Source organism: Poecilia formosa, unplaced genomic scaffold (assembly GCF_000485575.1).
Source record: "Poecilia formosa unplaced genomic scaffold, Poecilia_formosa-5.1.2 Scaffold464, whole genome shotgun sequence".
Taxonomy (NCBI): domain Eukaryota; kingdom Metazoa; phylum Chordata; class Actinopteri; order Cyprinodontiformes; family Poeciliidae; genus Poecilia; species Poecilia formosa.
In genome coordinates this window covers 203,433-215,566 of record NW_006800403.1, presented here as the reverse complement: position 1 = coordinate 215,566, position 12,134 = coordinate 203,433, and positions in this window count along the sequence as shown.

Below are 12,134 nucleotides of genomic sequence, written 5' to 3'. Positions count from 1 at the left end.
AAAAAAAAAAAAAAAAAAAACTTGGGGGTTGTGGTTTATAGGCCAGTGCGGCTCAAAGTTTGGAAAATACGGACTATAATCCTTACTGGATTTTTTTGTGAAGAACCCAGAGAATGTTATTTTATTGTGCTTTCTGGAAAACAATATATTTTTACATTTAGGCTCTCCTGCAAACATCACACTTTTTCTGTTACAAACTGACTCCGGCCCCCCACGAGAGAAAGGAAAAGTTATGTGGCCCTCACAGGAAAAAGTTTGGGGACCCCTGTTGTAAAAACTCATTTCCTCTGCCCTCCATCGGGAGAAAAATACTGTCTCCTTTGAAATCTGCCTCTTTTTTGGTTTTGGTATGAAATGCAAGTGGTTTGCTAACAGAAGTGTCAGTGGTCTTATTTTAGCACTTTAAAGACCTGCCTGACCACACACTGGGCCCTGTGCTCTTCATTTGTAAATGGTCCACGTATGAGCAGTCACTGACCAAAACCCACAATTAATGTCCAAATTTCAACTGGGATTAAAAATTTTATTTTTTTTACACTCTCAAATTGCAAGCCGGCAGTATTTCCTGGCGAGGAGAGGAAAAACCTCGGCAGGATTTTTGCGACACGGTAACTTTCCACTGAAATCCAGACTTAATGACGCATCTTTGAGGCTTCCTGAGACAGGGATGGTGACCCCCTGCAACTATTCCAGGAAATTAGATTAGTCACTAATTGCTAACTCAACTGAAAGTCATCGTTTCACTCTGTTTAAATAATTATAGCTCCCAGATGAAAAACATTCAGAACCTTTTTTTTGTTTTGGCTGGTTGGTGAGTTTTGTCAGGAACTGAATGTAATAACACCATTTCAAAGGACATTTGGTTTCTCCTTTTTCTTCTTGCTTAACATGTCACCGTAAAACCTGAAAATTATCCAAAATATATGGGGTGTGTCACACATAGTGCTATTAAAGGGCTTCCTTAGGCAATTGACCACAGCTAATAAACCTTCAAAGGGCATTTAGGATGTTAGTGAGTGAGAACAAATGCATCTGTAACAACTACACTGTTTCTGTTTTCATGTTCTTGCTGTTTCCCTGGGCAACCCAGAACAGTCATCATCAGCACCTGAGTCTCATCCCTCCTTCACCTCCAGCTAACTCTGCAGCTACTTCCAGCTAGCCTCTTCTTTAACTTGCTCTGTGTTGCCACAATTGTACTCACTGAGTAAAATGTAAAATTGTACAACTATAATAATGTACTCATTATTATAGTTGGCTCTTTGTTCCTTGTTGGAATCCCTTTGTGTTTTTGAACCGTGTCCTAATTTCGTCCCGTCTCTAGCCACACCCTCCTCGACCATACCTCCAACACCCACTCCCTCCACCCTTTAGGTCAGTGGTCTCCGCCTGCATCATTCATCTCTAAACCGAAGCTTAGTCTCCCCATAAATCTTTAAAGCTTTCCTCGGTCTGAGCTCTGCATTTGAACACTACTTCTGATGGCTGTTCACAGTGGAGCCTAAGTATTCAGGGTCCTGTGGGGAACTCCATTTATTTTGAACAAATAATAAATGAAGGGCTTGAGAAAGTAAACAGAGACTGACTTTGTAGTGAGTGTAGCAGTGTAAAATGAGATATAAGTGGATGAGTCATCCCTCGCTGGCTCTTTACTAAATCATCTGTTATTTGTAGAGAGTTTAGCAAGCTCCTTTATGCCTGTCTGATACTAACAAAATAAACCATTTGGTGAAAATCTTCAGGTAATATAATGTAAACGAGAATACAATTCTACCAAAATGACCTTCAGAATTCCTGAAGAACTATTAATAAAGAGCAATTTTAAAAGAGAATGTCTGTTTCAGTGGAACTAAAAAGACCAACCAGAAAAGAGAAGGCCTGAGCACAGAGCTTTGCAAAAATACATCCTTGAACTTTTCACATTTTGTCACACTGCATCTACAAACTCCAAAGTATTTTGTAGGGATTTTATGTAACAGACAAACACAAAGTAATGAAGTGGGGCAAAAGTAAAACACTACTAGAGAGGAAACAATACAAAATAATAAAAATAAATTACAAGTCTTTACATGAAAATCCTCAAGATACATTTGTGGGAACTATTTTGTATTGATCTATCCCATAAAATCCCAATAAATCACCTGGAAGCCCATGGTTGAATGCATGAGCAAAAAGTCATAAATATATTTGCTGTATGATTAACATTGTTGCTGTTTATTTATTTCAAAAGGGATGATGCACATCATATGGTATGCTAGTTTTCATCTGTAGTCCCTCAGGTTACAATCCATAAAAACACAATAACTGTCCATTACACACAAGTTAAGCTTTTTCCTTCAAAAAAGAGAATATCATTGATAATGAATAAAAGCTTTTTTTCAATCTACAAAACATATTAGGTTACAAATTTAAAAATCCATATAGCACAAAAGTTCACCAGAATACAACCCATTCATATTAAAAGCAGAATGAATATTTGATTTTCTAAGAGTCATAATTTAGTAGAAAAAAGCTTTAAAAGACTGACATATTCTTGTGCGCTTTTATTCCATTCAGTTCTGTGGTTTTTGTGTGCTTTTCCCTGTTTAGGCCTTTATTATTATTAGTGCATACAACAAATCCGGTGAGCACAGACACTTGTGGTTAAACATTGACTCCAGCCAAGTCCTGCAACTAACCTTAATATATAAGATGCCCTTCAGCAGCTGCAGCACGTTTACAATATAGACTGAATCAGTTCTCATCAAACATTAACAAATGCAGTGCTCATTGTTTTATTTTTTTACAGCTCTAAATAACTTTTCCTTGCAGTTGGCATTTTATGGACATGAACACTCAGTCACAGTCTGACCAAGCTTACTTTATAGCTGTCTGTCACTCATATACTAACACTCACACACACACACACGCACACAACTCCCATCTCCCCTCTCACATGAAAGATTTAGCCCCAGCATGCCGGGAGCTTATTGTTCTGGCCGGAGAGTCACAACAGTACTTGGCTGCCTTTTTCTACCTCATATGCTTTTAAAACTCCAGGCTTAAAAAATTCAAGCAGAATCGCACTGAATTGCAACAGAACATCAAGAGTGATGAAAATATCAAACCAGGATTTAAAGGGCCAGCTGCGAATGGGGCCCCTCTAAACAAAGACTCCACATGCTTGACTGTAAGGAAAAAACTTTTGTTTTTCATGAATTTTAATGCTGTTTTTTTTTTCTCATGAAACAAATGCGATTCACTTTTTGGTTTGAAAGAGCAAGCTATAAGATGGTCAGATGGTGTTGGCACTCCAGTGTATAATTTTCTATGTATAACCCAGCCTCTGAGGAATAACGATCAGTGCTGGTGTTTACGTTTTTCTCCTGCTCTGCTTTTCGACATGCAATAAATGCAAGTAGGAAGACATGCATCTGTGTAAACTGTGAACATGTGCATCTATGCGCAAACCGTACATTCTTCAGTCATCACAGCTGGGAAACCCTCTACTTATATAAGTCTGGCCTATATCTCTTTGAACCCATTTCACCCGCTCCGCGTTTTCCCTCCGGGGGAAATTAGGCGGGATAACAGAGGAAGGTGCAAATCTGGATAAGCTCCCGATTTGCACCTGTTGACTTGGGAGTGAAAATCAAAACAACCTGTGTTCCACCTGGGTGTGGTCAAATGCGTGGATACACGAAGCAATCATACCTGTACGCGTGGAAATGTGCATGTATCGTCCCAGATGGAGCGAAACCCGCCAGATGTTTGCGTTGTCACGAATTTTGTACTGGATTTAACTATCAGGGTTGTGCGCTCTCAGGATGTTGTGATCAGGTTCACATGGCTCTGCTCATGAATAGACTAACGAGTGTGTTCGAAAATAACGTTATGCAGGGGAAAGTTTTTGGCACACAGCCATGCAAAATTCATCAAAGCTCCAGAGAGACAGCTCAGCCTATGGATGTTTAGGAGGAGTAACCTTTTACAAACAGAAACATACTCTAATTTGTGTATTTTAGCAGAAACAACCTCAGAGTATGTATGTAAATCTTTATTTACTAAAAATCTTCCATATAAGGAAAAATAATCCAGCAACTTTGAAATTCGTTAAGGTGTGAGATGTGTGCACTCTACTTTATTTTAAGAAACATTTCAAGTAAAGAGCACGTGGTAATTTATTGATTATCTCATATGTTGCAAAACATAAAGCTTTGGTCAAAATAATAGCAACCTAACATCACCATAACCAGATCTGTCATTAATTTTCTACATTAGCCAGATGTAGTAAAGTAATAGAAAACCAACAGATTCAGCAGTTTTGTCCCTCATGGTGCTGATTCTCTATTCAGTTCAAAAACACTTTGTTTATCCCAAAGAGAAAATGTTTTTTGTGAAAAGTGATGTCATCCTAGTGTTTTCAAAGATGGTGATGCTGTGAGCATCTATGTAACAGTCAGTCTTCCAACAAACCTGAAGAAGCCTCTGACTGAAAACACTGTTGCTCTCATTCACGGGAAAAAAACGAGTGGCTCTTATTTAAGGACGAAATCAGAGATTGTTATATTGCTGGTTGAAATCTCCCCTGAGAATCTGGTTCAGCCACTGTAGAAAGTGGCTGAACAGCAAATTTTCATATTTTTCATACAAAGAAGAGTCACTGGTTGCTATGGTGATTCCTACTTTTTCAGGGCAGCAGGATGTCTTTACATCAGACCGACAAACAGAAGCTGTCATGTTTAGTGTGCTACAACTGCTGTGCAGTATTATTATAAATATCATTATGAAATGTTTTTGACAAGCACAGTATTTTAATAAGACAGAAAGGATTTCTGTTGGAAAAAAATAGATTCTCTTTTAGAAGAAAGTCATGAAATATCGTACATTTTGGAGTTGGTTATTTGTTTTTTTATACCGATACATTTTTTTTATTCTGTTCTGGATAACAAGAATGGGATATGGGACACTTTATTCACCAAGTTTAATGAGTAGTCTGGTTTTGCAAACCTGACTGGATGTATGTGATTGCATTTAACATAAAATTACAATTAAAGCTACTGGTTGGGAACCTGTGTATTTGTTTCTGGTACGTCAGTAAATCTGATGCAAAAGCAAAAACGACAGGGACTGATGACAAAGCTGCTCCTCTGGTCTCACTGGGGGTTGATTTTTGCTTTAAAAACTGATCTGGTAGGATGCTGGAAAAGACTATTGTTGTGTTCATGTTGTGCTAAAAGGAGTTAGCCTGTCTGTAAAGCAGTTCAAGGCTAAAATAACATCTCAATGCTAAACATATAGCAGCAGCACAGACGTACCAATGTTAACATCAGCGTCCAAAGTCCACATTTCTGAAGAAGTACTTTTTCAAAGAAGCTACATGAATAAAAGCTTGAAAATTTGAATAGGTATAATAGCACTTTGCATTGATCTGATAGTTTAATAACATAAATGTGACATTAAAAACAATAAATGTCTGTGTTGAGCTCATGTGACTATTTATTAAATAATTCTGCAACAAAAAGTGTTTTTGAATTAATTACAGATTCTGCAATTTAGTTGATTATTTTTTATCCCAGTTTTCTGTTATTAGTTTAAGGTTTAAATGTTGTTTTCACTGTAGAGAGTGGCTGAACTGTAAAACTCCAAATTGGGTTCAATTTAATCACTTATTTAGCCAAAAGTCTAGCCTATAGGAAGAATATGTATCATGATTATTCTGGATTGTTTTTATATATGAGGAGAAACATATTGAACAAAAAATGCTCTTCTACAAATACTTTCCCATTGGGGCCGTTAATAGTAAAGATAAACAGCAGCGATAGGTCAGTGTCAGACGGGTTAAAGCCAAGAGTCCTTCTCCAGACCATCTGGCAGTTTCCAGCTGTGCACAACAAGTTTAGGGTGGTTTTATGCAATTTTACTGTCAACTGGAATCAGTTCAACAAGAACAAGGAATCTAAAAGGAAGTTCTTGAGAAAACAAAATTATATCAACAAATATCAGTAATTTTTACCAGTGGCTGCATTGGTGCCACATGACGGCACTACAGGAGCGTTACGTTTCACCGTTACGTGAGACAAGAACTGGGCAGTGAGGAATGTGATGTAGGGAAATCGATAGAGGAAGACGGAAGAGTTCAGGTCAGCCAGGGGTTGGCTGGCTGGTTGGCTGGCTGGTCGGGGACTTGTCCGTGTTTCCAGACACACAAAATCATTTAAAGCTGTGATCTGCACTTCCTCCTCTCTACTTCCCACTGAGGCAGAGGTCATGAGGGACCAGAGGCAGAGAGAGGCGCGCAGGAATGAAAGGCGAGATGGTGAAGAGTCGCAGCATTGTTATTCCTTTTAAAGAATTCTGAAGGACTACATGTAAGGAGGGGGGAGGGGGGTGGAGTGGAGACCATTGAAACTGCTTTGAATTTAGGTCCATTCTGAAACAATCTCATCATTGCGACATTACATTTGCTGTGTGGATTGAAGAGAGAAAACAGGTAGAGAGCATGCAAAGCTGCAAGAAAACGAGGAAACAAAGGACACAGGAGACCAGAGAGGGAGGGGTGGGGTGGGTGTTGTGCAACAGCTTGACATTGACCAGGGTTGTCAAATGATGACGCGGCACTCCCATTGTCTCATGTGGTTGTAGTGTAACCCCCCTTCTCCTTTCTGTCCTCTCCATCTCTCTCAATTAGAGCCACACACACACACACACTTCTAGTCCCGTTTCCTCACATAAGTCAGAACAAAGCAGTCAATGTTTTATTGATATTGTAGATTTCTTGAGACAATCGTTGATTCAGTGTGCTTGTGAGGCAAAGAAAAACAGCAACAAAGGTGGATGATCTAAGACAACAAGTGCAGATTTTAAAACCGAGAATTTGACGAATATTTTGAGAAAGAAAAGCAGAAGTAAAATCAGGAAAGTAATAAAGTATTCAAGGAAATTGTTAAAATTCACAAATTTCACAGTTTCGCTTTTCTTTGTAGCAGAGCTGAGAAAGTTATTGTTTTCCATAATACTATTAACACTGCTAATTAAAAATGTGTTAGTGACTGTGTATGCTTCAATATATTTTAGACTGTGTATATTATAAACTACTAATTAAAACGGATTCTGCCCAGTGGTGCAAAAAGTGGATATACAACGCATTGGGTGCCAAAGTAGTGTGGGCGCCAAAAAAACTCCTCTGCATTTCCTGTATTTAGCAGCTATTTGTGTAAGTGTGAATAGGTTTTGTCACAATAACAAACTTTGCTTGACTTTAAATTGTCCCAGAAATTATTGTGATAAACTATTTTTTCAAGTAATATATATAGAAAATTGGATTATAAAGCAAGTTCACCCTCTCAAAGACCAATAAACTTTAATTTTGTACAGAACACTGGAACTGGGAGATATTTAAAAAAAAATTTTTTTACATTTTCTTTTTTACATTTCAAATAAACAAAACAACCAAATGATCAAGGATTCCTGGAAAGTTATTCGATCGTATTGTTCAATTGTAAGTTATTTGGTTGTAAGTGGTTGTAAAAACCACTTACAACCAAAACCATAAATAAAACTGATTATGATGCCTTAAAAAATATTAATCAGAATGGAAATTATGAAGCTTATTTTAATTTATCATGCTATTAATTGACTATTGCGACAGACTTATGTGTGAATAATATGATCAATGAAGAGGTGCCAACATTTAGTTGTTAAACATTAGTTACATTGAACCTTAGAATTGAAATTGCGAAAATAAATTTGCTTAATGGTAGCATAGCAACTCAAATTTTTTGATGAAAAGTTTCACATTAAGAAAGTCACATGAATCAACAACCGAACATTACTAATGGCTAAAACGAAGAAAAGGACGACAGGAAGTGGTAAGAGGAAGATTGGGATGGGGGCGGGGGTCAGACAAAAGAAAACTCCATAGTATAAGAGGCTTGTAGCTCCAACTCCTGAATAAGATGTTGATGTCTCCTTTGATTTTGATGGCTGATAGATCCTGAGATGGATTTTTCTCTCTCTCTCTCTCTTTAACTACAATTGAACCTAATTTCTGTTTGCTTATTTGTTCCACAATTGGAAGAACTACAAATAAGCATCATGTCTATCTTTCATTTTCTTCCTTTAAGTGTTCATTAGTTTGAAGATAAGTAATTGTACACTGTTTAGATCTTGACTTCATAATTGTGAAAGACCGTAATTGTTTTGGGTTTTTTACTGAAAACTACTCTCCACATATGCTTTGTCAGGGCATGGTTGATTTATGTTTGTGTTTTTCTGTGCAGACGACTGTATTCAGTCCCTCTGGAAGCGCCTTCACACAGCGAGCATCCGCTCTCCAAACCAGCCACTTCACATTAAACACTTCCTGAAGAGCTGAAATGAGTGGACATGATCCATCAAATATATTCCAGACTCTGCCAAGGTGGTGCGGCACACAGTAAGCTGATGGATACTTTGGACTGTATTTTTTAAGTAGAAATAAAGAAAATGCAAAGAGAAGAAATTTTCTGATTGGCTCAAACTGTTGACATGAAAACAGAAGCAGACAAGGAAAAAAAATCAATAAAAGTTTTAACTGCACAGGAAACGTGCTAAATGCCTTACTTTATTGGGAAATATGACATGAATATTGGTTTCTTGAAGAGGGGAAGGTGTAAAAATGTCAGAAGAACACCTATTTTGACGTTTTTAAAGTGGAGAAAAATAAAAAAATAAATAAAATGAAATGGAAGGTTGGGCAAAAAAAAAAAAAGGGTTAGAAATAGACTGCAAAGTGGGTTCTTATAGGTTATCTTTTGTTTTTAGTTTTCAGCTTCGTACTTTTTATTTATTTTGGTTCCTGTTGCTTAAAAGGAACTGAACACTGACAGCAGAACGTGGTTTATCAGCTGAACATCTGATAAGAGCTTTAAAAAAAGCATCAGTTTACTTAAATTTACAAAACAGAAAATAAGACACATTTTAAAAAATCGTAATGATGGAGCGGTCCTAATCTGCAGGGATAGTTTATTCCAGAGTTTTCTCTCTTTCCACACTGTAAAAAATAAAATTTAGATTTTACGGTAAAACGCCAGCAGCTGGGGTTGCCGAAATTCCACCGTAAAATAGAAAATTGATTTTACCCGTAATTGTTTTTTTTTTAATGGTTGAATTTCGGCAACCCCGGCTGCCAGCGTTTTACCGTAAAACAAAAAAACAGATTTTACCCGTAATTGTTTTTTACGGTTGAATTTTGGCAACCACGGCTGCCGACGTTTTACCATAAAACAAAACAAAACAAAAAAAACAGATTTTACCTGCATGTCATGATGGAGTCTAATTTCCTAACCCATGCAGAACACCAGGCGGAGAACAGAAATCAGTTAAATAAGTTTATTGTAAACACAAAATAATGATCAACAATCGGGTTCTGGGAAAATTCTGCAATCTGGATCACTGGAGCACTGGGAGGTAAAAAAAGAGAGATGGTGAGTTCAGGGGTTGTTGAAAATGGCAGTGTCAGAATAAACGGACTGGTCTTACTTGGGTGGAGGTAGGTTTTGTCCGGGGGGAAGAATCACTGTGGTTACTGGGGCTTGGTTCAGGTAGAGGGTTGGTGCTTGACTGACCAAGAGGCTGCGGTGGAGGGCAGACAAGTAAGCTTTGGATCACAGAAGGCGAGGAGCGAGTGAGACTGACAACAGGGTAATCCAAAGAGGTTTGGTTTACTGCGGAGGTGTCAGTAGAACTCTGGCAACCAGTGGGTTCACAGCGTCATGAGGAATAACCTGAGGAAGAAGCACAAAGAGATATCACTTGAAGTCCACAACAGGAGATCACAGTGATATGGATGGAGGGCTGGAGTACCAAATACTGGCTAACACTCTGGATCTGAAGTGTCGGCAGCTCCGTCCTCATATACTCCTCCAGATGATCTGATTAATTGCAGCTGTGCAGGAATCCAGGAATCAAAGGCAACGCCCTTGGGAGGGAACAGCCTCTTGGCACTCTCTGGTGGTAAAAGAGGGGGAAAGCAGCAAAAAGGAACCATTCCAATAACCCGTGTTCCCAACACCGTAAATTGATTTTATGGTGGAATTTTGCCAACCCCAGCTGCTGGCGTTTTACCATAAAATCTACGTTTTTTTACATTGTGGGGTTCCCAGAATTCCACCATAAAAAAAATTACACACGCCACATGCGCAGCCTGTCGCAGCACCTCGTGGACCTCTGGATGTTTGTAACTCGGCGCGGATCGCGCGCACCACCATTCACACAAACTGGACGATCTGGAAGTTGGTCTTCCAGGCGGCTACAATGTGAACCCTTAACTATAAATGCCATACTGCTGTCTTGGCTCAAAAACACACTCAACCCGAACTGTCAAAAGCGCAACAATAACTCAGCCTTCAGTCCCTGACATCACTGCTGTACCACTGACAGAGACAAAAAGGGGTTGTCAGCTAGGCGGCTTGGTTGATACACTCGGTGTTCTTGTAACTAGTCCGGCTCCTTTGCTGATTTGGTCCAGTTCATCTCCAAGACGAGGAACAAAATATGCGTCCAGTTTTTGGTTTTTCTTTGCTCTCTTTTTTCCATCCTTTTCACTTTGCTGCTTCATGGAGCTCCACTCACATTAACTTAGTCGGCTGCTGACAAGCTTTATCCAGAATGCTCTTGGAGACAATAAGGATGATCCACTTGTAATTTAATGTGTCATAAACTTACAGTGTCGTATAGTAACGAAGTAAAAGTACTTCACTACTTTACTTAAGTATATTTTGGAGTACTTCATACTTTCCTCGAGTATGAAAATTTTTGATAACTTTCACTTTTGCGTCACTATATTTCCGAACTTAATTGCATACTTTTACTCCGATACATTTTCAATGTGTGGTTTAGTTACTCGTTACAAAAAAGCGAGAGAGAAACACTAGTGTTTTGACCCCGCCTACTGATTGACTGCAACGAAGTCGGTGGCCTACTTGCCTGGGCTTGTTCGTCACCACCAATAGGATACACCTGTTTCGCTTCTCCCATTAAACACAAAGCAAGTCTCGCAATCAGCAGCAGCCACANGTGGTAAAAGAGGGGGAAAGCAGCAAAAAGGAACCATTCCAATAACCCGGGTTCCCAACACCGTAAATTGATTTTATGGTGGAATTTTGCCAACCCCAGCTGCCGGCGTTTTACCGTAAAATCTATGTTTTTTTACATTGTGGGGTTCCCAGAATTCCACCATGAAAAAAAATTACACACGCCACATGCGCAGCCTGTCGCAGCACCTCGTGGACCTCTGGATGTTTGTAACTCGGCTCAACCCGAACTGTCAAAAGCGCAACACTAACTCAGCCTTCAGTCCCTGACATCACTGCTGTACCACTGACAGAGAGAAAAGGGGTTGTCAGCTAGGCGGCTTGGTTGATGCACTCAGTGTTCCTGTAACTAGTCCGGCTCCTTTGCTGATTTGGTCCAGTTCATCTCCAAGACAAGGAACAAAATATGCGTCCAGTTTTTGGCTTTTCTTTGCTCTCTTTTTTCCATTCTTTTCACTTTGCCGCTTCATGGAGCTCCACTCACATTAACTTAGTCGGCTGGTGACAAGCTTTATCCAGAATGCTCTTGGAGACAATAAGGACGATCCACTTGTAATTTAATGTGTCATAACTTACAGTGTTGTATAGTAACAAAGTAAAAGTACTTCACTACTTTACTTAAGTATATTTTGGAGTGCTTCATACTTTCCTCGAGTATGAAAATTTTTGATAACTTTCACTTTTACTTCACTATATTTCCAAACTTAATTGCATACTTTTACTCCGATACATTTTCAATGTGTGGTTTAGTTACTCGTTACAAAAAAGCCAGAGAGAAACGCTAGTGTTTTGACTCCGCCTACTGATTGAATGCAACGAAGTCGGTGACCTACTTGCCTGGGCTTGTTCATCACCACCAATAGGATACACCTGTTTCGCTTCTCCCATTAAACACAAAGCAAGTCTAGCAATTAGCAGCTGCCACATGGAGGAGGAAACTGAGACCACATCGACTGCAAATACGTCGGACACGGCTCCAGGGGAACCAGCAGCAGCTGCTGCTGAGAGCCCATGGGCTTATTTAAACACAATGTATTCTTTCGTGGGTGTTAAAGATGTGTCGTACCGCATGAAGTGTAT